This window comes from Meleagris gallopavo, chromosome 3, assembly GCF_905368555.1.
Source record: "Meleagris gallopavo chromosome 3, MGAL_WU_HG_1.1, whole genome shotgun sequence".
Lineage (NCBI taxonomy): Eukaryota > Metazoa > Chordata > Aves > Galliformes > Phasianidae > Meleagris > Meleagris gallopavo.
Window position 1 is genome coordinate 13,488,530 of NC_139406.1, and position 21,709 is coordinate 13,510,238.

The 21,709-nt window shown below is 38.6% G+C and overlaps 1 long non-coding RNA gene across 5 annotated transcripts in view; it reads right to left on the reverse strand.

The window, feature by feature from the left end:
- Positions 1-21,709, reverse strand: part of LOC104910124 (uncharacterized) — a 220,871-nt gene that overhangs the window by 105,709 nt on the left and 93,453 nt on the right. For 2 of the 5 annotated variants that reach the window (XR_014882310.1, XR_014882312.1), the window contains 7 exons: positions 18,151-18,239; positions 14,021-14,132; positions 11,046-11,128; positions 5,126-5,292; positions 2,436-4,790; positions 1,357-1,455; positions 543-741 (listed from right to left, as the gene is read on the reverse strand). This is a non-coding gene — a long non-coding RNA (uncharacterized LOC104910124). Of the gene's footprint in view, positions 1-542; positions 742-1,356; positions 1,456-2,435; positions 4,791-5,125; positions 5,293-11,045; positions 11,129-14,020; positions 14,133-18,150; positions 18,240-20,996; positions 21,201-21,709 lie in introns of those variants that run through there. The other 3 variants (XR_014882311.1, XR_014882313.1, XR_014882314.1) reach the window with 3 other exon arrangements.

The window sequence follows — 21,709 nt, forward strand, 5'->3', positions numbered from 1 at the left end:
ACCTCATTAATTAAGGGCGGAACTCAGCTAATAGATGTAGCAAGCATTTTAATGCTTTCAATCTGCTTTTAAATGTCGGCAGTGACTGCACATTTGAAATTTCGTTGGGCAACTGATTCCATAACCTCCAGCCACAATTAACCTGTAATCAGGTTAAAACATGTTAAGTAACATACCAAGGTGGATCTTAATATATGGTTATAAATATAAAGCAAAATAACTCTGGTTAGCAATGCCCACTCAAGTCCTCAGGACAAATGCAAGTTGGTCAGTTCCACTATGGCTTTACTCTTTGGTAGTTAGCTTTCACTGTGCTGAATATATTTGAAGTGATGCTTAGAGTCAGCATGAGCCAAATGTCACAACTTTGCCAGCAGGATTTTGAAACTAAAATCAGCAACAGGAAGAAATCAAGAATATCAACTCCTTGGCCTCGAATGGGAAAGAGTTCCTTCTTTTACATTTTCCATAAAACTAAGATAAACAAGTAAACTAAGGGAAAACAAACCAAAACACTCATGAAGTAGTGTAGGTGATCTTACCATTGAATCGTTTGAGTTGGAAGGAATCTTTAAAGGCCATCAAGTCCAATTACTCTTCAATGAATAGGGACATCTACAGCTACATTGGGTTGGTCAGAGCAACTGATACAGGCTTTGATGGATGGGGCTCTTCACAGTCTTTCACAGGTTATCATCTTGTTAACCTCACTTTTGGTGTGATGCCTCTTGTTTCAACTTTCTGTAAAGCAAGATGTCTGGAGTTCTTTTAAACTCTTCAAGCACCTGAAGGGTACTCTAATGTTAATTGTATCTACCCAGATTTAAACACTAGGTCTTTTTTTTCTTTTTTTCCTTTTTTTCTCAATAAATAATTGAATTTTTAGTTTGATCTTGACTCACAATGGATAACCACCTTCTGGCAACATATGCCTCTTCCTGGCAGTCTCCCATCTCCATAACAAATTGAGCAACCCAGAATGGAATCACTCATCAAACATGATCTACTGGGCAGTGAGATCAGCTTGCTGAAGAGCGATGAATCCAATAAGGCAAGAAACAGGAAAAAAATATCACTGTCCATAATAAACACATTAAAATAAGATGTTTTTGTGCATGTGGGAATAGTGTATCTAAAAGATTTCAAATTCAGAAACAGGAGAATGGGAACAAGAAAATTTCTAAGATGATATAAGAATCTGGCAAGTTTATCTGTGCTCTGCCTCCTCCTGGGATTAACAGAGAATATTCAACCCAAGAAATTTCCTTTATTTGTTCTCTTCTTTTTATGTTGCTTCACACATAGACTTTCACATAAATATGAGGAAAACTTCACTCTTCTAGCCCAATAAAATACCTGGTATTTTCTTCCATGCAGGAACAGATGGGATTTTCATAGAAATTCAGCTGTCACAATACTTAATTACTGCAACACGTAGATGTTGAACAGAGCCAGCTGGAAAGTGTAGAAGTTTCCACTTAAAATACTAAACAAAAACAAACAAACAAACAAAAGCACCCCCACCAAAACTGGATGTCCAATTGGTGTCCATTTTATTATATCAGCCTAAGTTTGCTTCTTTTTATACATCCAATTTCCACTTTTCAACTGGAAGATTTCAAAAGAATTTTTTTTTCTTCAAAATTTTTACTTATTAGTAATGCCCAATTTCACTGATTAAAAATAGCGATAAAAATTTAGGAAGTGATTATATTATTAAGAGACACAGAATTCTGAGCCCTGGGGAAAAAAAGTACACAGGATCCTAAACTATGTTTATGCACTCCCTTCTAATGAAATTTATAGGTATAAGGCCCTCTTAGGGGTCTTTAGAAGAACTTGCCCTTCAGAAGAACTCAATGGGTTGAGTAAGATGCAGCGATGTTCCAGTGACTGCGATACAGCCATGCCAGTGCAAAGACACTTTCAACCACTTTAAGGATTAGGGACTTGCAATTCCTATGGCTTGATGAGTCACAGACTAGCATGGGAGATCAGATTTCATACATGACTGTTTAGTTTAACAGTGGTTTAGATTAGAATGTTCTTCTTCAGCCACAAATAAGTGGACCTCCTGCAGGAAATCTTTAGGTGAATTGTACTTTGTGCTGGAGGTCAGACTAGAATATTACAAAGTTTCCTTCCAGCCCTTCTATACACAGTAATCTCTGAATCCAGGGCTGGCCCAATTCAGTAAGCTTTGCTTGTTTCCTGCTGAATCATTATTCCAAATCTGATTTACTACTGCATTCAGGGCTGAGATTTCAGCAATACTGCACAGGGAAGTCATGCAAAAATTTGACTGGATAAAGAGACAGGTGGTAAGAAGAAACCAGAGGATGCAAGGCTATGCATCATGAAAATGCAACATGACTTGGAAATGAACAAATAGCAAGGAAAAGAATGAAAATGTCAATCGATATAATTATACATACCATCACAGCCCCTTGTTCTCTTCCTGTTCTCTCTTCCCTTTTGCAGCCATTCACTCCCCTCTTATAGAAAAGAGAATAATACTGCTCTCATTCCCTCTAACATTTTACATCACAGTCTTAATTACTTTAATAGACAGATGAATTCAAAGGGAAACTTTGTTGTTTCCATCTTGTAGACAGACTCCATACTCTATTTCAGTATCTGCTCCTTTAAACTTATTTCTGCATGATGTGTCTCTTTGATATGAAGGTTTCTCACAAAGACTTATCCTCCTTTAAAAAGTACCTCTATTTGTAGATATTCTTTCTCATCTTTTTTTCTGCAATTACTCCCCTCATAGTCAAGTTCTGCAAGATGTTTCTTCCATCTGGGCCTGGTATTTATTTCTCTCTTTCAGAGGTGGAAATTACTTCATCATCCCTGAATTCATGACACCAGACATATGTAATCACAAGAGCTATGCTGTTTCTTACCGTATCCCAGATCGCTGACTTAATCTTATGGGCCTCTGTAACAGACAATATGCTAAAATCATAATGATTTTTCAATAGTTTTCATTTCACCTGAATTCTTCAGAAAGACACATTCTTACCCTGAAAGAAGGGGGAAAAAAAATGGCTGTTCCAAGGACAGGATTTCCATCAGCCCCACACTCCATCATGTCATTCAGCATGATCTCTTCTGGTACCACAGATGTTTTGTGCTTTTACATGAAACAGGAGACTGACTAATCTCCACAAATCTGGAACAGTGGCTCCTTTTATTTTTAGCCAGTGTGGGTACCACATTAATCTGAGAAGAACTACTGGGGAATTATTTTTTCAGAGGTTCATTCATAGCAAGGTTGGGGCAGGGGGAGTGCAATCTAGACAGAAGTCAGCACAGAAGACTTGAGTGTGCTTCACTGTCTAGCTTATGGCTTTCATACGTTGCCCAAGGACTGCATGGCTATGGAGGATAAATCACTTTCTCACAGAGTTCACCCCACTGCTGGGCATCTTAACCGCAAAGACTACATAAAAAGCAATGTTAAATGCAAACTGGTTGCAATAGGACCAGCTACGTAATTATGGCAAAAATCACAGAGATTAGCCCACTGCTGTGCTGCCAGATGTGTTATTACACAGAGATATACGAGTGCTGCTCCAAAAGCAATACCTCCTCTTTTATTATGTTGGCCCAAGATATCAGAGGCAGATGTTGGTGGTATGGCAGTAGAGGTTGAACTTTCCCACCTATGGGGAAAAAAAAACAGTGTTTTGTAGCTCAGAATTTGGTCTACCTGTCTTTATTGTACTCTTCATAGCCATTGTAATTTCCACAGAAAAAATAAAACACATTACCTTTGGAGCCACCTGTGTAAGTTACATACTTACATGCTTACAATGCAAGTTTAAAACAGGATATCTGGGAAAAAGTCTGAATAGCTCTCCCGTGCTGAGTGAATTATTCATTTCAAGAGCAGAGAGTTGTTTTTCATTGGGAAATTGTGCTTTGTGATACTTTCCTACACAGAAGCTATATATTATCCTAACCCAATGTTGGCTACAGGAAGCCAGCCTTATGGAACAAAGTTTCAGAAGAGCTCATCAGATGTTTCTAGAAAATACTTGTCAACAGTATTGAGCATAAACAACCTCATTGAATTCAATCAAGCAGCCTCACAGGTACAACCAGGTTGAAGACTCTTCTACTGGGATCTGCTTCCAGTGAAGATCAGTACTTGGATTCTGAAGTTTTTGACTCAGTATCTTTCATAAGAACATAATCACATACTACAAAATACAAGAAACCAAATGATGGGTTATTTCTTTTCATCTTTTTTAAAGAAAGGTCACTTGACGAGTACTACCTTTCCCAGTTAATTCCCTCCTTGCAGATGTACTGGTTTTGGTAAGCCAAATTAGAGTTGGATGGAAACCCAAACCATGAACCGTCACTCACCGCCTGATAGCAATGAATAGGCAGAGATGCCTCTGAAAGTTCTCACCTAGCCACATAAGCATTTTACAATTGCTTCTTAATATAAAGGATAAAGCCTTTTTCCTCCTTTTCCCATGGCCAGTGCTCATGTCCTGTAATATAATAACTCATCTCTGAGTAACAAAGTAAACAACATTACAAAATAATTTCTGAAGCCAAATATCTGATAAAGATGATTAATGCCTCATGAAATATCCAAGTCATATTTGCAATAATTGCAATATTTGAGATGGATAACAGAAGAGAATTATAGGATTTGTTGTAAGGCTGAATTATCTACAGGAAGTTCAGGCGAATGTCACATTACCTTCTAACTCGCTGGTACCTGCCAGGCACACTCCTTAGCAGCTAGTTTATTTGTTTTCATGGTTCTAGAAATAGAAAAAAGTTTTGAAATAGACTTTGTAAAAATACTTTCAAAAGTAAGCTCATTCTTGAAAGAAATTGTATTCGCCTAGAAACAACTACAGAAATGTACAAACCTTATAAAGTGTTTAGGGGGAAACAGTATCAAATAGTTGCTCAAAACAAAATTTCACGTTTGTTCAAGAAAAATGTTGCCAACAAGTACAGCTTTCTTTCAATGGGGAAAAAAAAAAGAAAAAAAAAAAAAAAGACATATTTCTTATTCAAAATACATTTCCCAACACAGACTCAATCTTAAATGCTCGGCAAATGTCTTGGGAGAAAACAGAATGAAAGGTACCTTCCTTACGGGAACTGAACCATTTTCATAATGTATTCCACAGAATACGATAGATCTTATGAATGACTTTCTTTTTTCTTTTTTCCCTTTAGATCACATAAATGAGTTCTCCTCCAGCGTATGTCCAGGCTGTCTCAGTAGCCAGCTGGTGAACAATAAGATAACATCTGATAAAAGAAGAATAGGAGAAAAGTTACTATTGTTCACAACTGCCTACTCCAGACATCTGAAATTTATTCACATAGAAGTATCTATTACATCATTTTGTTAATAATGACTGAACACTTTGTAATGTTTGTTATAAGCTAAATTCACAACTTGAGTTGTTCTGGCTGAACACAACTTAACAGTTTTGTTTTGTTTCCATGATGCCTTAAGGTCCTCTTATAATCAGTCACTTCTCTGATGCTAATGAAAAGCTTTGCCGCAAATTCTCTAACTTAATTATTTTTCTATGACCACTCCTATACCCCCCAGCCCCAGATTGCACCAACATGAACACTGGCAGCAAGCAAGCACAAACAGGGCATGGAAAAGGTCAAAGAAAATTTGTTTTCAACTTTAAAGGACTTTCCCTGTAAAACCTTCCGGCATCTGCTGAGTCCTTATAGCCCCTAGAATTTTCTGTACTCCTGCCAACTGTCTATTTCACATGGAACAGCAGGAAAGAAATATCTAGAAGAAAACTGGCAATAAGTTGTATGCCTCTCTGGCCATACGCACTACAGTCACAGTATGATGTGGAAGGAACACGGGCAGAATTTTTCCTCCATTCCTAGTGCCAAAAGGAAAAATCAGGGAAATGCCTTGCAGGGCTAACCAAATACATCTTGTAGGGTTGGGATACAGCTAAGCCACTGCATGTTACATGTATTTTGCACAAGTCAGTCCCTAATAGCAGGCTGTACAGCTGCCTTTTCCTTAAATTTTCTACATTATCATTGTTAGTGATGATACCCCCACTTGAGACCTTTCTGGGCGATTACAAAATCCTGGAACAGGTAGGGCTGAAGATTAATGTTAAGCGACTTAGTCATGGCTTCTCTCCATACCCACCACAATCCACAGTGCCATGGCAGAAGGCATTGGCGGAAGTAGCAGCATGGCCTTTATTTGCTCCTCTAGTGCTCCTTTCATCACTTCTCCTGAAGATCATTGACTAAATTCCCTTCCTTCCTTGTTAGCACAGAGAGCATTTGGTCTGAAATCAGCTTAGTCATGATCACCAGTGCAATTACAAAGTGCTTGTTTAATTGAAGGAAAGCCTTTGTTTTCCACACCCAATCTGATATTATATTACCCTGACTGTAACTGCAAAGATTTATAGAACTTGTACATGTCAACAGTGGCAATTTTTCTAACAAATTCTAGGGCAAAGGAACATTAGCAAACAACCAAGCAAAAAAGCCAGCAAGAAAGCAAGAAAGAAAAAAGTGACTTTGGAAACAATCATCTTTCTTTTATGCACAAGGAACGAATAACATCAAGAGAATCAGGCATAAATGAAAATCAGCCTCCGGCTTTCACAAATGAATAATCATGCATAGAAAACATAACGTTTTTGTTAAAAATAAAGATGCAATTTGCAATTAACGAAAGAGCAAGAACTATTTCTTCTAGAGCCAATGTAATGTGATTTTTACAGCGGGCATATTCTGATCTCATCTGTTTCCCTATGTTCAGAGAAGCCTATCTTGAGTTTTCCTGTTACAGATCAAAGTGACGGTTACAGATGTTAGTAAAACAAAGCCTCCTCTAGTATCCAGGCAAAACAGGATAAAAGGCAAAAAAGCAAGAAATTGAGCATACAAATATTCGAGTACTTGGGAGAGTATTTCTGCCATTCCGGGAAAGGTGAACATCTACTAAATCCTGGATTTTAACAAACACAATATTATGATAGACTAATAGTTACTATGTATGTGTCAACTTTCCTGAGAATCCAATTTTTATGTTCCTTGCCTTACAAGGACAGTTGTTCATATATTTATTTGCACTGCCATAAGGCAGAGATGCAGGCTATGATCAGAAGTCTATTGTATAAGGTGCTATACAAACAGCTTCAGAAAGCTTTCAGTCTAAACAGGGAAATTCTAGAAGTCCCACAGGGAAACAAATGCTTGCAAAGTTTCCAAAAGAGAACCAAAAAATCTTTGGAAAAGCACGTTTGAGTGGCATTTCATACTCAACTGAAACTGATGTTCTTGTTTTGGTAATGTATTTCCCTGAGTTTGTGTCACGAAGAGTCTCCTCTGGTTTTTTTTCAACAATCATATCAAAAGAGTTTCAGATAATGAAATTTAAGTGAGGCTCAAAATTCTATCCATAGCAAAACCTTCCTTATCCAGAGTCCCTTTCTTTCAGAGAATTCGCTGTTTACTTAATCCTTGCAATTCGTGCTTAAACATCAGGCACCAGAAATTCCTTGATTATTCCTCATCAGAAAACATTGTGAAACTTCCACCACCTGAATATTTTTAAAATTAAGGCCCCAAATTTCTTCAGAAGGACATTTTGAATAGCTCTTCAAAAGAAATGATGCCCAGATGTGGCTCATGTAATAAAAATGAGCAAAGGAAGAAAAATGTATTCATTACACATTTGTCAGCATCCATGCAGAGATAAATAAATACATACATGACACAATGGAAGATTACCCTCTTAACATACATGTGCATGTGAGAAAGAAATGTGGGTATGTTAAACAGAAAATAAATGGTGGATGAGGCAAAGGGGTACAAGGAGATTACATATCTGGGTGTGCTATTGCTTGAGGGCATAATTTTCCATCTGTCTTCTAGAATGCATAAAAACCACAAAGAGAAACAAAAACCCAAGACTAACACCAAGAGGATGCTTATGTTCGTGTTCCAGTCCTTTGTTTTTGAACCTCTTCTCTCTTTACTTAAAAGAAGCACAATCCCTTTGGCCTCTGCATGGACCTCTGTATTCTCCAGGGGTCAGTAGAAAAGAGAGGTCGACAGACACATCATGTGTTTCCTATTGGGCTGCACGGTTGGAGGAGTTTCACCACTTAAACATAATTAATTAATAGATCTGCACTGAAGTTCAGCCTTACACAGTGGCAAGAAGTGGAGATGATTTAAGAAGTATTATTTTGGATATATGCACTGGAGGAAAAGGTGGGAATAAAGCAGAAGATAAAGAAAAGCAAGTTTTTCAATGATTATTCAGACTAAACAAGATCCTTTAGCCTTCCATTGTGAACATGTAAATACACATTTATTCTTCTACAGAAATGTTGGTAGTTCAGTGAACAAAAATCTGACTTGCGTTGAACTGTTGGAGGTTAAAGGAAAGAACTCACTGCCAGTACTTAATAAAAGATTCAAAGTAAATGGTGGCCGTATTGCCACCTAGTAGTTGTTAGCTGATGTTCTTATATTTTAACAGTTGAACATAGTAAAGTTACTCCACAAAAGTCAGATTGCAAATTTCAGTGTTGTTTTTCTATTAAGCGAAAAATGGCACTTACGCACTGTAATACCATGAAGAATTTCCTTTTTTATAACCCATCTTCTGAGTGGCTAACCATACGAGCCTCTACTAGAGCTGGGCAAGCTAATTTTGTGAAAAGCAGAACATTTTGATGAGATTTTGTTGAGAAAAACCTTGCAGAAGAAAAGCTGTTCAGCTGTATAGGCGCCTGACATGCTGTGTGGCAGACAGGAGATCTAAACCTGTTAGTAAGTAGACCTCAGAATTTTTGGAGCACAATGAGAGAAGACAGCCCAAAGATTTTTGAAGGCAACTGCAAATCAAGGACCAGGTAGTAGGGAGGATGTCAAACGAAACATGAACAACTTCACAACTGAAGACTGCTGGTAGATTTCCATTTACAAGAAAGGAGCAGACTGCAGAGTTACTGGACAAAATTTGCTAAAACACTGTCATGTACATGTTTTTATAAAATTTTACTAACAAAAAATTCCTCAAGAATAAGAGTTTTAGCTAACATTCATGTAAAATTCCTTTAAATCAGTTGGTGAGCAAATACTTATGATTTCATTTTGTTTTCATCTTTGCCAGCAATAGCTGAAGAAGTGTCAGAAATGACCATCATGGCACACAGAGATTCTTGGTTCATTTTGAGGCTAAAACCAAAGCAATTTGAGAAAGTCAGGGGATGTGAGGCAAAGATAGCAGAGGAGAACAAAGCTTTCCTGGTATTTTTTTCAATAGGCCTGGACCTATTGTGCCACTGAATTCCAGAGATGCTGTAATGGCATCTTGGATTCATCCTGGACACAACTCCTTAGTCATTCAGCTGCTCATGCAGTGTTGGGCTAGGAGGCCTCCAAAGAAAGTCCTGACCTATTCAGACATCTCGTTGCAGTTCAGACGCAGCACAAATCTGAAGTATCAAATAACATTTGCAAGTCCTATGCATGGCAGGCAGCCACATCTCTGTAGATTCTAACTTTAGGCAAAACACTCCTGAAAGAAAGTTTCTCTAGACTTTTGTTACATCGAAGCTATTCTTAAACTAGAGAGGTTTGTTTTGTTTTGTTGTTTTGGTTGGTTGCTCGTTGTTAATTTGAACAATGAACAACAATTTGAGTCTTAAATATAATGTTTCTATTCAAATGGGAATAGTGGTCTATAAATTTGCTGTGAAGCAATGAATACCTGAAATTTTAACACATGCTGGAAAAGCAACTGGCATTTTGACAAAGCACTGAAGAAATGAAAATATGGAATTTTCTAGCTGAAGTCTCTGTTACTTCTCTACTGTTCACTTGAACATGATATTTTTCCCTGTAGCATTAACTGGAACTACAGTATAATCTACACAGCATACAGAGAGGTCCCTATGCTTTGGATAATGTATTTTAATCTATGGCATTTTTTCTGTGGAGTCTTAAGACTTCGAGTAACAAGCAGCCTTTTTTTTTTTTTTTTTTTTTTTTTTACAGCACACACAGGAGTAAACTTAAACGTTAAATTTGCTAAATTAAACCTGTCATTGTCAAGAATCACAATGAAGAAAGAGATTTATTTAATATGCTTTCCACTAGGGTCAAGGATTGAGGTCATGGTTTATTTTTGTTTATGTAACAAGCATCAAATGAAAGATGCAAAAGGATTCTGTTTTTAAGACAGAGTTAAAATGAGATATTTAATATAGTAAAAGTTAGTGTACATGATATTGCAAAGCCCACAATGTTCTGCAGTGTCAATTGCTGACTATGTAACTAGAGAGATTAAATGGATTGTGTTTCAAGAATAACCTGTGAAGCTATTCAGAAATAATTTCTGCAGCCTCTCAAGATGAGCTGTCTAGTATAACTGCATACAAGGCAGACAAGGCAGGTACAAAACTCTCCTATGGTTGCATGCTGGGTGAGAACATGCACCTTGATCATCCCAGCACAAGCCTGAGGTTCTCTTGAATATAAGCCACCAAGAGAAGCTCTGCGCTTCCTCCAGCTTCACACAAAGACCACATAATACAACAATTTTACATGCTCCACAAATCAGGTTGACTGCAAAACTGTCCTAAGTTTACGCAAAAGACGTATGAATATTGCAGACAAATCAAGACTGCACACAGCTTCTAGGCTGCATGGAAATAAACTGCCCAGCTAAAGATGATGGTAAAAATTTCCCACCTGCAACTTTCTTGCACATTTTTTCTTGTTTGGTATTTTGTACGCTATTATGTGGTAATCAGTTATCACCACCAGTGAGCCAAAGCAGTATAGACAGCTCTTTCTTGGCAAGAAAGGAAGAATTGCAGGGATAATTAATTAATGTTATAATATATAAATAAAACATATTATTTTACAGATGCAATTTTTTCATAGAGTTGTATAATTACACAAAAACTCCATCTCTGGTTCAGGAAGTCTCACAACCACAGATCCCTTGAAGCTGAAGAGCATCACTGCTTGCTTACCTCATCCCTGGGCATCCACATTTAACGCCTATGAGATGATTCAAAGCAAGAAGAACCTTTAGTCTGGCTTGGTACACTTGATCCTGTACAAATAAGCACAACATTAGATGGACCTCTTACACTATTTCTTTTCACCAAATGTAAGTTTTGTTAGATTGCTCTTCCACTGGTGTAAAATGAAAATTGAATCAGGGCTAGAGGAAGTGTGTATGAACAGGGCATGTATGTGCACAGCTGAGATCTTGCTTCTAGTAACTGGAGAATTCAGTTTCGGAAAACCAAAGACAGCATGGTTATTATGACAAAAAGTACCCTAAGAACCCATTATGAGGTCAAACTCAAAAGAATCTGTGTTGGTGGTATGAAAAACTAGACACTGGCTTGTGGGTTTTTTAATTCTTTTAATTATCTCCTCATAAAAGTTTCAGGCACTTTAGAATAACAATCGACCAAGAAATAAACATTCTATTCACTCTGTGTTTTCAACTTCAGAGCAAACTGGTACCTGACAGGAGTCAGTCTTTAAAGAATTTCCCAGTGCCTCCAGTGAGTCGACTTTTCTTCACCATCACCTATCACTGTTAGTCTGCCTATTGGCTTGGAGTGGTTTTTTTTTAGTTTTTTATTTTTTATAGAGTCTGTATTTGTATTTTTGTATAAATAATAATAATAATAATATAATTTGTATTTTTTTTACAAGTTCCTCCAATCTCTGCTACATCTGCCTAACATCTAATTAATAATAAAAATCAAAAAACAAAGCTGGAGAATCAGGAAAATATTATCCCAGTTTTAGGAGAAAGGATGGTATCTTTCTACCTTTTCTTTTTTTTTTTTTTTTTTTTTTGCTTTGATAAAGACTTTAACAAGTTAATCACCACTCTATTTAAAATAAAGCCTAAATAAAGAACAGAAGCTTGGAAAAACGAAACTACAGACCTGTGTCTGTCAGCTGGTTGCCACTGGTGTTTATCGTGACATAGGCTTTCAAGGATGTTTTTCCCATAGCCCTGCAATTCATAAAGCCTCTCTTCCATGATGATCACAAGCGCTTAATGAAAGAAGAGTTTGGGATGGTATCTTTCCCTATGACAAATATTTGCCTCCTTTTGTAGGAACTGATTACCTCTGAAAATTCTACATGTCCACCAATTTTAGCTAAAACAAAACTGAGTTCAGAAGTTCCTTAGAGGGTTGTTCAGATGGACAGGAGCACACAAGCACACAAACACAGAGGCAGTAGTTAGGACTCATTTCTTTAGGAAACCTGAGCCCACGCTCAAGGGTGGGTTGAGAGTCTTCTGTTAAATCCAGCTGAGTTCATGAAATAGTCGGGCTACTGGAGTAGCAGTTTGCGTAACCCAGCTGCATAATGGCATTTGACCTACTGCTTAGCTGAGCCCCAGCTCTGCCGCCAGCAGCACCACCAACCAGGAAATGAGCAGGTGGGAGGAGACAGGGAACAAAAGGTAAGGGGAAAAAAAAGAAAAAAAAAAAAAAAAAGAAAGAAAGAAAGAAAGAAAGAAAGAAAGAAAGAAAAAAGCTTTGCTAGCTAATCCGGTTGATTGATGTGATTAATTGCCACCCACACAGGTAGGTGTTGCTACTGTTTATTTAGCACTCTGCCAGCAACAAGTGGTTGGGATTCCTTTTGGTTGCTCCATAGACTTTGTCTACCTGGAAGTCAAAACCAGTTGTGCTTTATGCATCACCACCAACTGAACAAAACATTAGGAGCATAGGGTAAACAATCCTCAGCAGCTGGATGGTAGAGAGACTGCAGGCACTTATCTCTTACCAGGAGCTGCGAGCAGGGGGAGACAGACAACACTCCGTAACAAAATTCATTTTGTTCTAAAATGGTTCCTTCATCAGAAGGCTGCTAGCGTAGTAGTGAGTAAAAAACTCACAGATATATTAACTCCTGGAAGCTTGAGGGCTTAAAGATTTAAAAGCATCTCCTTCATGTTACAGTTAGCAAAATGGGGGGAAAGCAAAAGGGAAAAAAAAAAAAATGAAGACGTAACAGGACAGTTCTATTGAGGAAGGAAACTTTAATTCAAGAACACGTAAATAGTGCAAAAAGTGCTTGGAGCAGGAACTACTTTTATTTGGGGTTTTGGTTCTGTACTTACACATCCTGCCTGGACAACATTTAGTAGGAACTGCTACACTTACGAAAGATACTTAAAAAAAAAAAACAAACCATAAAATATTCTAACGTAGAATACATACATGCATATTTTCTTTCCACAAATATATCTTTCTAAAAATCTTTTCCACTATTAGCCACTGATGAAAAGTATATTTTGAATACAACTATGCAAGTCTGCAAGAGTTGAATGACTGTTCACTCTTACCAACTGGTGTATGTAAAGATAAGTTTCTGCTCCCCTGTCAATCAGAGCAGTTAGCATTTCAAGTATTGTTAATCTTTCTAGAGATCAGGTTGATTTGCATCAGTTTCCATATATTAAACATAACAACAGTGTGCTACAAACACGTCAAACATTTTCTAAGATTTCATCTTCATTCTAGTTGGCAACATTTTTTCATCACATTAGGACTTCCCAATAAGTCTATGAACATGCATCTCCTTCAGTAACCCGCACAGCTCCAGGCCTGTTCTCAAGACACAACATGCATGCAGATACTTGGCAAAAGAAAAATCTAGACTATGGGAAAACATACTTTTGGTCAATGATCTATTCCTTGGAAGAGAGAAAACATATGAGAAAAAGAGGTAAGTTGATCAGCAGCTCTGTTATAAAAGAAAAGCTATGGAGGGAGCTTGTAGTACATTGTGTCATGCTGCTTCAGTGCTTTATCTCAGCCAGGGAACGTACTGAGTGTGGTTTTCCCAGCTGAAAATAGGTGTCCATTGTTTTCACTTTTGGTCAGAAGCCAGTTAGTTGTCAAACAGGCTCATCACAAAATTGTTAGTGTGCAAAGCAAAAGAAGAATACTTTACGTACATGTTCACTGTGTCAGAAATAAAGTGCAAGTATTTCCAGCTGGAATGGAATGGACGGAACATCTTTATTCAGGGCAATCAAGATGCAAACCTTCCTCTCTTGAGTGTAGCACCTGGGATCCAATATTTCCAGTTAGCCATTGAAATTTTATTTTGTTCTCAATGTTTTCAGATGACGTGAAGAAATCTGAATTGTCACAAGTTCAAGCCAAAGTCACACTGTACCAGAAAGAATAAATTTGTGCTAGCACTAACCAGTAGCAACAAATCTGCAATGTATCACATGCCTGCTTCCGCCTATCAGTGTATGTGCATTCCTTAGTATGTAATTAGCACTGTTTACCTGTCTTAGCCAACATCTCTCGGCCTAATCTGTGGCATTAAAACTAATCACCCAGACATAGCAAATGCCACATTTCCAGTTCAGGGATGACAAAGTCCAGCCTCCACCTGCTTCGGACTGTGTTTCTGGACCTTGCTTCATCCTAGCCAAAATGACCATCAGCAGAACGGTTTTTCACAGCACCACCAAGCCTAATGAGCAGATGTTAGGGCAAGGCTTTCCAGGCTATCCTTGGAGTCCAGCTGAGCAAGCTCAGGTGTGGTCATGTCCAGCTTGCCAAGGCCTGTCATGCCTAGGGCTTCCAAGACTGGCCATTGCACGTATGAAGGATGATGAAAAGCTGATGCATGGCTGTATCTTTCTCAATATTGCCTAAATTCTTACTTCACTTGTGTTGGTTGGCCACATCAAAGCTAACCATTAGTATCAGAGACAGTGGCTACTCAAGGCACAGGAGCTCTGGGATACCTGTGGGAATAGATCTCCAAAAGGTTAGTAAAGGCCAGCAAACACTGTGGTCTACCAGCTGAAGAACAGAGTTTAGGAAGAATATGGGCATGTAATTTAGCCACAATGAATGGATAATTTTATGGCTACATCAAACCTAGAGATGAATATTCTGCTCCAGTACTGTATATATTACCTCAGATAAACATGTCTTGTATCTAAAAACATCAACTTTTGTTCCTAGCCAGACTTCCATTCTCTATGAGCATCGTATCTGCACAATGTTATACCTGCCCCACTAAACCTTTTGCAGGCCAGTACTCTTCTGCTGTTCACTAAGATGGTTGCCTGCTTTCCAGGCAGTGTACCCTGGGTGAGATGCATCTTCTTATGTCCCATATTCAAGAACCAGACTGCCCCCTCCCCAAGGTATTCCATCCATCAAGTCAGGAAAAATTCCCTGAAAATGCTGATGGGAAGAAGAACAAGAACATTAAAGATATTCACTCTACTGAACCCACTGTACAACTGTACATGAAATTAGTATGAGGGACAGTCTGCCTCTTAGCCAGGTTTGGCTGGAGAATCAAATGATGCTTTCCTCATATACATCTATTTTGTGTTTACCACAAGTATACGCGACACATGAGCTTACATTCTCTTTGCAGTGGTAGGTATCATGCCTAATGCCCCATTTCCATCATGTGCATAGTTGAATGCATATAATACAGAATACATGCCATGCAAATTTATTTTCAACTACTTAAGATGTTTCTCCTTGAGGCACAGTTTCTGTTTAGCTTGTTTAGATGCCACAGATCTAAACAACTGGGAAAAAAAAAAGAAAGAAAGAAAGAAAGAAAAAAGAAAGAAAGAAAGAAAACAAAGAAAAAGGGAAAGAAAGATATAGTTGAAGAGCATTAGCAAAGCACTGTGAAAGACTGCCCCTGGGAGGAAGCAGAAGTATTGCAATTTTAAAAATTAAAAATCCTGTACCCACTTTGCCAATTCCTATCACAATGAAAGAAAATTTCATTAAAGTGACAGCAGTCAATTTTCTGCAACTTCACCAATGTCTTTGTGCAAAGCAAAGCCAATAAATACGCATATATATGAAGGTGAATGGAACTGAAATACTGATACAACATTAAGAAGGACACTGGGAGTCTCTGCCTCCCCTTCCACAAATATTCTTGTGTCAAGGCTTCCTTCCTGCAGTAGGCTCACCTTCACTAATATCCTCCTGTCTTTGCTTTTCTCCTGACAGCAGGTCAGAGGAAGGGACAGTCTCCTCTAGTGCAGTGGGTTACTCGCTCTCATGTACCAAAATAGTAACTTGTTCAACTGACACAAAAGAAAGAAAACATCCTCGCATCCTGTCCTGCTGCCAGCTTTCAAAAGGTAATTAAACATCCCCCTTTTCAAAGAGCAGAGTTCTCCAGGACCACAGTGTTTGAGCTCTGATGTTGTCAAACAACAGGGGGTTGCTTAAGCTTTGACTGACCTTTCCAAAGACCTACAAGCAATTTAATGTGAGCCCTCTTTAGTGAAGACAGAAATGTCCCATTATCTGCTTCCTGTTGTCTAGATTGCTTGTGGTAATGGCAAACTTTGATTCTTGTGGTCTTGAGGACAAAAATGAACCACTTCAGGCAGACTGAAAAAATCCATGCACAGAAGTTTTATTCTACTAAACCTAGTGACATCTTGATCACATAAATTTGAGTTCCTCTTCCCTCAGCCCCTTCTGTTGTCTTTGTTTCTTTCTAACGTTCAACAAACTGTAATGTATATGCTGTGAAGACCTAATCCCACCCTCAAATTAGGGGGCTAGGCTCTCTGAGTGTCCCAAGACCAATTGTCCATCTGAGAGCTGCTGACAGGTGAGAATGGCCCTGGAAGACCTGCCTGGAAGCCCAGTTCTGATGGAACCCAGCACACCATGTTCCAGTTACACCTGCTTCTTCTCTGTTCTCCATGTAGATGCTGAAGAGATGGAGTTAAAATGGAAGTTCATTAGGATAAAGCAATGCTGTCTGAGAAGTCCTTACAGCAGGACAATTTCCTTGTTCCCATGCAATCCATTGGAAACATTAAAAAAAAAAAAAAAATCAGTTCAAAATTCACTGTATGACTTGACTTGTGTTTGTTTTCCTTTAAACTGATCAAAGATGCGTCCAAAACCAAATATTCAGTTAAATTCCACAGACTCCAATGTAGCAAACAACACACTCACTCCATGGGAGATTTGCTCAATTAAGAACCATTAAGTATAGCTCTGTTTCATGATTTTACTGTTTGTTGAAAAGTCCCTGGAAGGCAGCCTCCCAGAGAACAAATCTCTACAGCCAACATGAAGTGAACAACTTTTTCTATTCCCAGAGTCATGTTAGCAGGAGGACCCTTTAACCCGAAAAGTAGAAATGAGGTTCTTCTTGTGCCAATCAACATTCAGCCATTTTCTTTATCACAAATAGAAATGGAGAAGTAAAGCAGGCAGATTTTTGAGCTGGAGAGAGCTCTAGTAGGCTGGCTAAGGGGCCAACTGGCTCCCGGCAAGGCTCTGACTTCTGCATTTTGTCTTTGACTCAGTGAGCTCATTCTCTGTACTGCCTTCCTTTCCTTCAAGTTTTCCTCTGTTTAGCCCTATGTAGAATGCAAGAATTACTGGCAGGAAACTTGTTTCTCAGATTTCTTCCCCTCTTCTCCAGATATCTGAGGAATAATGATGTTCTGGGGAAACCAGGAGATTAAGAACAATCCATCCATTCTGCAGCACAGTCATTACACAAGCCTCCTCTTCCCTCTGAGGTGAGTGGGAAGACATGTGGATTCCAAAGATGCAAGGGGAGAAAACAGACATGCCAAACAATGCAACTTGGCCAAAACTCTTCAAGACATCAATAGCAAGGCAAAGATTAATGTGTGACTTTCAGACCAGGTAATAAAGAGAATTACTTAAGGCAGCAGGCTGTTTGCTGTTGCTTATGCCTAAGAAGCTGCTGTAGGCAAGAGAGAGGGGAGCGCAGGATACAAACTACCATCATGCTTTCTGAAACAGCATTACTTTCCCCCAGCTTTCTCACCATGCAAAAGAAGGAGAAGCAGCCAGCCCAGGTTTTCTTCAGGGCACTTTCCCAGCTTGGTGGCAGGAGCAGACAGGTGTTAGCTGTTTTACCTTGGGCCAGCAAATTTAATTCTGCCAACACCACCAAAAAGACGTCTGAACTGGCCAGGGTCAGGGTCATACCTTGGGAGCTTCAAAAATACCACAGCGATCATAATGGCCACAACAAATTAAAGCAATGCGTCAAACTGTTGCTGGCATTTCTGGAAAGTACCTTTGGATTCTGTTTTCAGCAAAAACGCATCCTCACAGAAATCACACAAGTTCTGCAGTCCTATGGAGGAGGGAATTCTGGATCCGGTGCTGTTTAAAAACAAATAAACAAAAACCCAACCAACATCATTTTCTGTATATTTGGGAAGGAAAAATAAAGAGACTATCTAAAGCAAAAAATTGATAAAGAAAATACGTACTTTTGATAATCAAGCCAAAGCACATGGTAAAGCAGAAGGCTGTTTCTTAAGTTATTTGAGAGCATGCAAGTACAGCACCAACTCTGAAAGTGAGTTATGACTGCATCAATGATGTATTCACGTGTCAACAAAAAGGACTGTCATTAGAACTCATATCACTCTGAGATAACCCTGCCAAGAACATTTGAGTAGCTTCGTTTCAGTCTCAGGATGAGCAAAGAACACAGAGTCAATCCCACTGCCTGAAAACCCCTCTTTGCTCCTTACCATCTCTGTATTTGCCTGGCTTCTTTTTTCCCTTCTGCGCAAGAATCCTAGGTTCCTTTGGAAGAAAACCATGAAGAAGGCCACCAAGATGAGGTTCTGAGTACAGTCAAGACAGCAAAAATTTCTGTGTATATTTCATCTCTAATTAAAATGAGGTGAACAACAAGATGGAAGCCACCACAAATCTTTCCTGACACTCAAGTATCTTTCTCTGATGTGAGAAAAAAAAAGAACTCAAAGTTTTCTATCCTTATATCTAGATCTAATATTCAATGGATTTCAGGTTTCTTAAATTTCTTAGACGTTTATGAAAAATTTTTATTGTCCTTCCACAGAGAAAGAGTCATTATAAAACACACAAAAACAGTGAGGTTCACAAATAAACATGAAATCAACTGAGTTGAGCTCATCTATATAGCACTGATTTGGCACAGGGTAAAAGTGTAACTCAACATAACAAGCAAAGTACTTCCTCCTTATCTGTGAGGCTCATAGAAGTTATCCACGTGTCATTTTGGTTAATCAATAGCCTCAATGCTGTTCAGACAGTAGCCCCAAACATCTAATTCTTCTACCAACCAGTATTTATCAATTTCATTCTTTGGCTTATTTTATAATCCTCCTTCATATCTCTGAAACCTCTGCCTTTGCATTGCGAGACTTCATTTTTAATTTATCGTTGTGCAAAGCAATCCATTGAACAAAGCCAGAAGCTGGCAGCCAGACTGTTTTCTTTAGGGGTAGGGATGTGGAAAAAAAGGGAACTAGCTATGGAAGGAATTATCTATGGGAAATATCAGATTTTTAACCCTTCTCACTTGGTGTATGATATTGTATATTGTATATCCAACTGGTTTTGATTGAAAATATCTGCTAATGTTTATGAGACAGGCTCTATCACTATAGCTCTGCTCATGTATCCGTCTTAAGTACAAGATGAATTAGTTTAATATACTCCTGAAAACTAGTCCTACTTTTCTCTACCCCGACCTATTTTTAATAGCTGTAACAGAAGTTCAAAGAAAAGCTGCTCTGCCTGGAGCTGCACCTTCCCCAACATGCTTGCATCACTAACAGCCACAAGAACCCAACAGTCAATGTAGCAAATTTTCATATGAACTGTGAAATGCATTCTCATGCTTGAATTCATAAGCAACAACATTAACTGGTCAGACTCTGTAGGTAGTTGAAGTGATACACAACCTTTCCCTATTGAGAACTTCCTTTCCCTTTTGAGAACAAGAGAGACAAATTCCCCAACACAGCTACTGAAGGCAACAAGCCCTACAGGTATGAAAGTGGTTGGGTTAGAAAAAAACAACAAAAACCCACAATTAAATTAATTTGGATGCTAAGCTGACTTGCATCTCAGCTTTACAACCAAAATCTCTTTGCTTTTCCATCTGCCATTGTGGATGCCTTACTTTTGGAGGTCAAAATCTGGAGCTGGTTAGGTACAGAAATCTTAACCAACAATGAAAGCGTTCTGTCTTGTTTGGATGTGAAAAGAGAGAACGTGGTAAGCAACTGTGAGGAAAAGACAAGTACAGTCAGCACAGCTGAGCAAAGTTATGTCCAAGCTTCAAAGGAAAATGATTTAGGAAACTGCACAGATCAACACCTCAGTCCATGCAAGTCACATGAGCACCAGCAAAACCAGTTGTCTGCATCAGATCACCCCTCACAAAAAATGGCTATACAATCCAGTATGTAGATGAGCAGGCAGATATGCTTCTGAAATAAACAGCTAAAATTATTATTGCAATTAATTGCTTCCGAATTCCTATGTCTTGTATATTTGAATGTAAACAGACAGAGAACTTCACTTTTAAAACTTGGAGTCCTCTCCCCTCCAGTATATACATTCAAAGCACAACTATTTGAACTCCAAGATCCAGAATGACAGATTTGAAGCAACTTTCAAGTGTCGTGAGATCAAACCACAGGGAAAATTCCCTACAGGCACAATGATGTGAGAGTTCAATATAGTCCCCCTGACGAGATAATTCAGGCAAGCATCCAGACAGTGAATGGGGCATCTCTAACTGCAACACAATAAATACTGTTGGTTGTGAAAAGCACATTGCTGCAATAAGATTACAGATAGTAATACCATGTTTGGGTCAAGAAGAAGAGTAAATTTTTACTCATTAAATAAACTCTATTTGTAAAACTTTGCCTGAGGCATTTATTTCCTTCCAAAGATTCAGCAGGTTTTAATATATTCTTTCCCTTGCAAAAGTATTTTTGTTTTTGCTGAAAAGTGGGACTATGTCAAAGTAACAAGAGTCAACAGCACCACTCCCACCCTCTCCAAGATCGTTTCTGGTGTTATTTTGATGCCCCAGGAGTCTCTTCAGCATTATAATAACCCACTTACTATGAACAACTTGTAGTTGTCATCAGGTGATGTTTCATATCTCCAGGCTTCCTGTACCAAGAAAGCTTGAGGCTTAGTCTCTGTCTTTCTCTGATGTGGGGTAGTTGTGTTTTCCTGTAAACTACTTAAAACTTTCCCTTCTAATAAACTAAATTGACAGCTCTTTGCAGTTGTCTACACACAGTACTGTGATAAAGGTTTATGTGTGAGTGACTCAGTGATTTGAGGGGAGTGCTGGCTGGATCAAAGTCCATTGCATATACAAGTCCTGCCACTTCAGGAACCCCCTTGTGCAACAGAATCCGCAGTAATGCTGCAGTATCAAAAGACAAGCTGCATTGTGTCTACAGCTCCTCTTGGCACTAGGAGGTGGAAAGAGTGCTCAGCAATGGTGAGGAGAGTACAGTGCCTGTCACTAGCCCTCATCTGTGCTCTGGGGGAAGGGGATCATCATCTGGATAACCAGAATGACATTAGGTTGGAGTTCCATTACCAGACATTTTTAGTAAGGAGCTGGGAGATATAAACTTGCTGCTTACCGTTATTTGGACTGGATGTGCAAACATTCACTCTGCTTTTTGGCAGATGCCATTTATCTACTACTACAACTCTGGTTTCAAATTTTCTAACAATAACTAGGAACTTACTGGATAGCAGGAGACACTACTCATAGTGATAGAAAGATGTTTTTTCTCATACAGTCTTGGATCCAG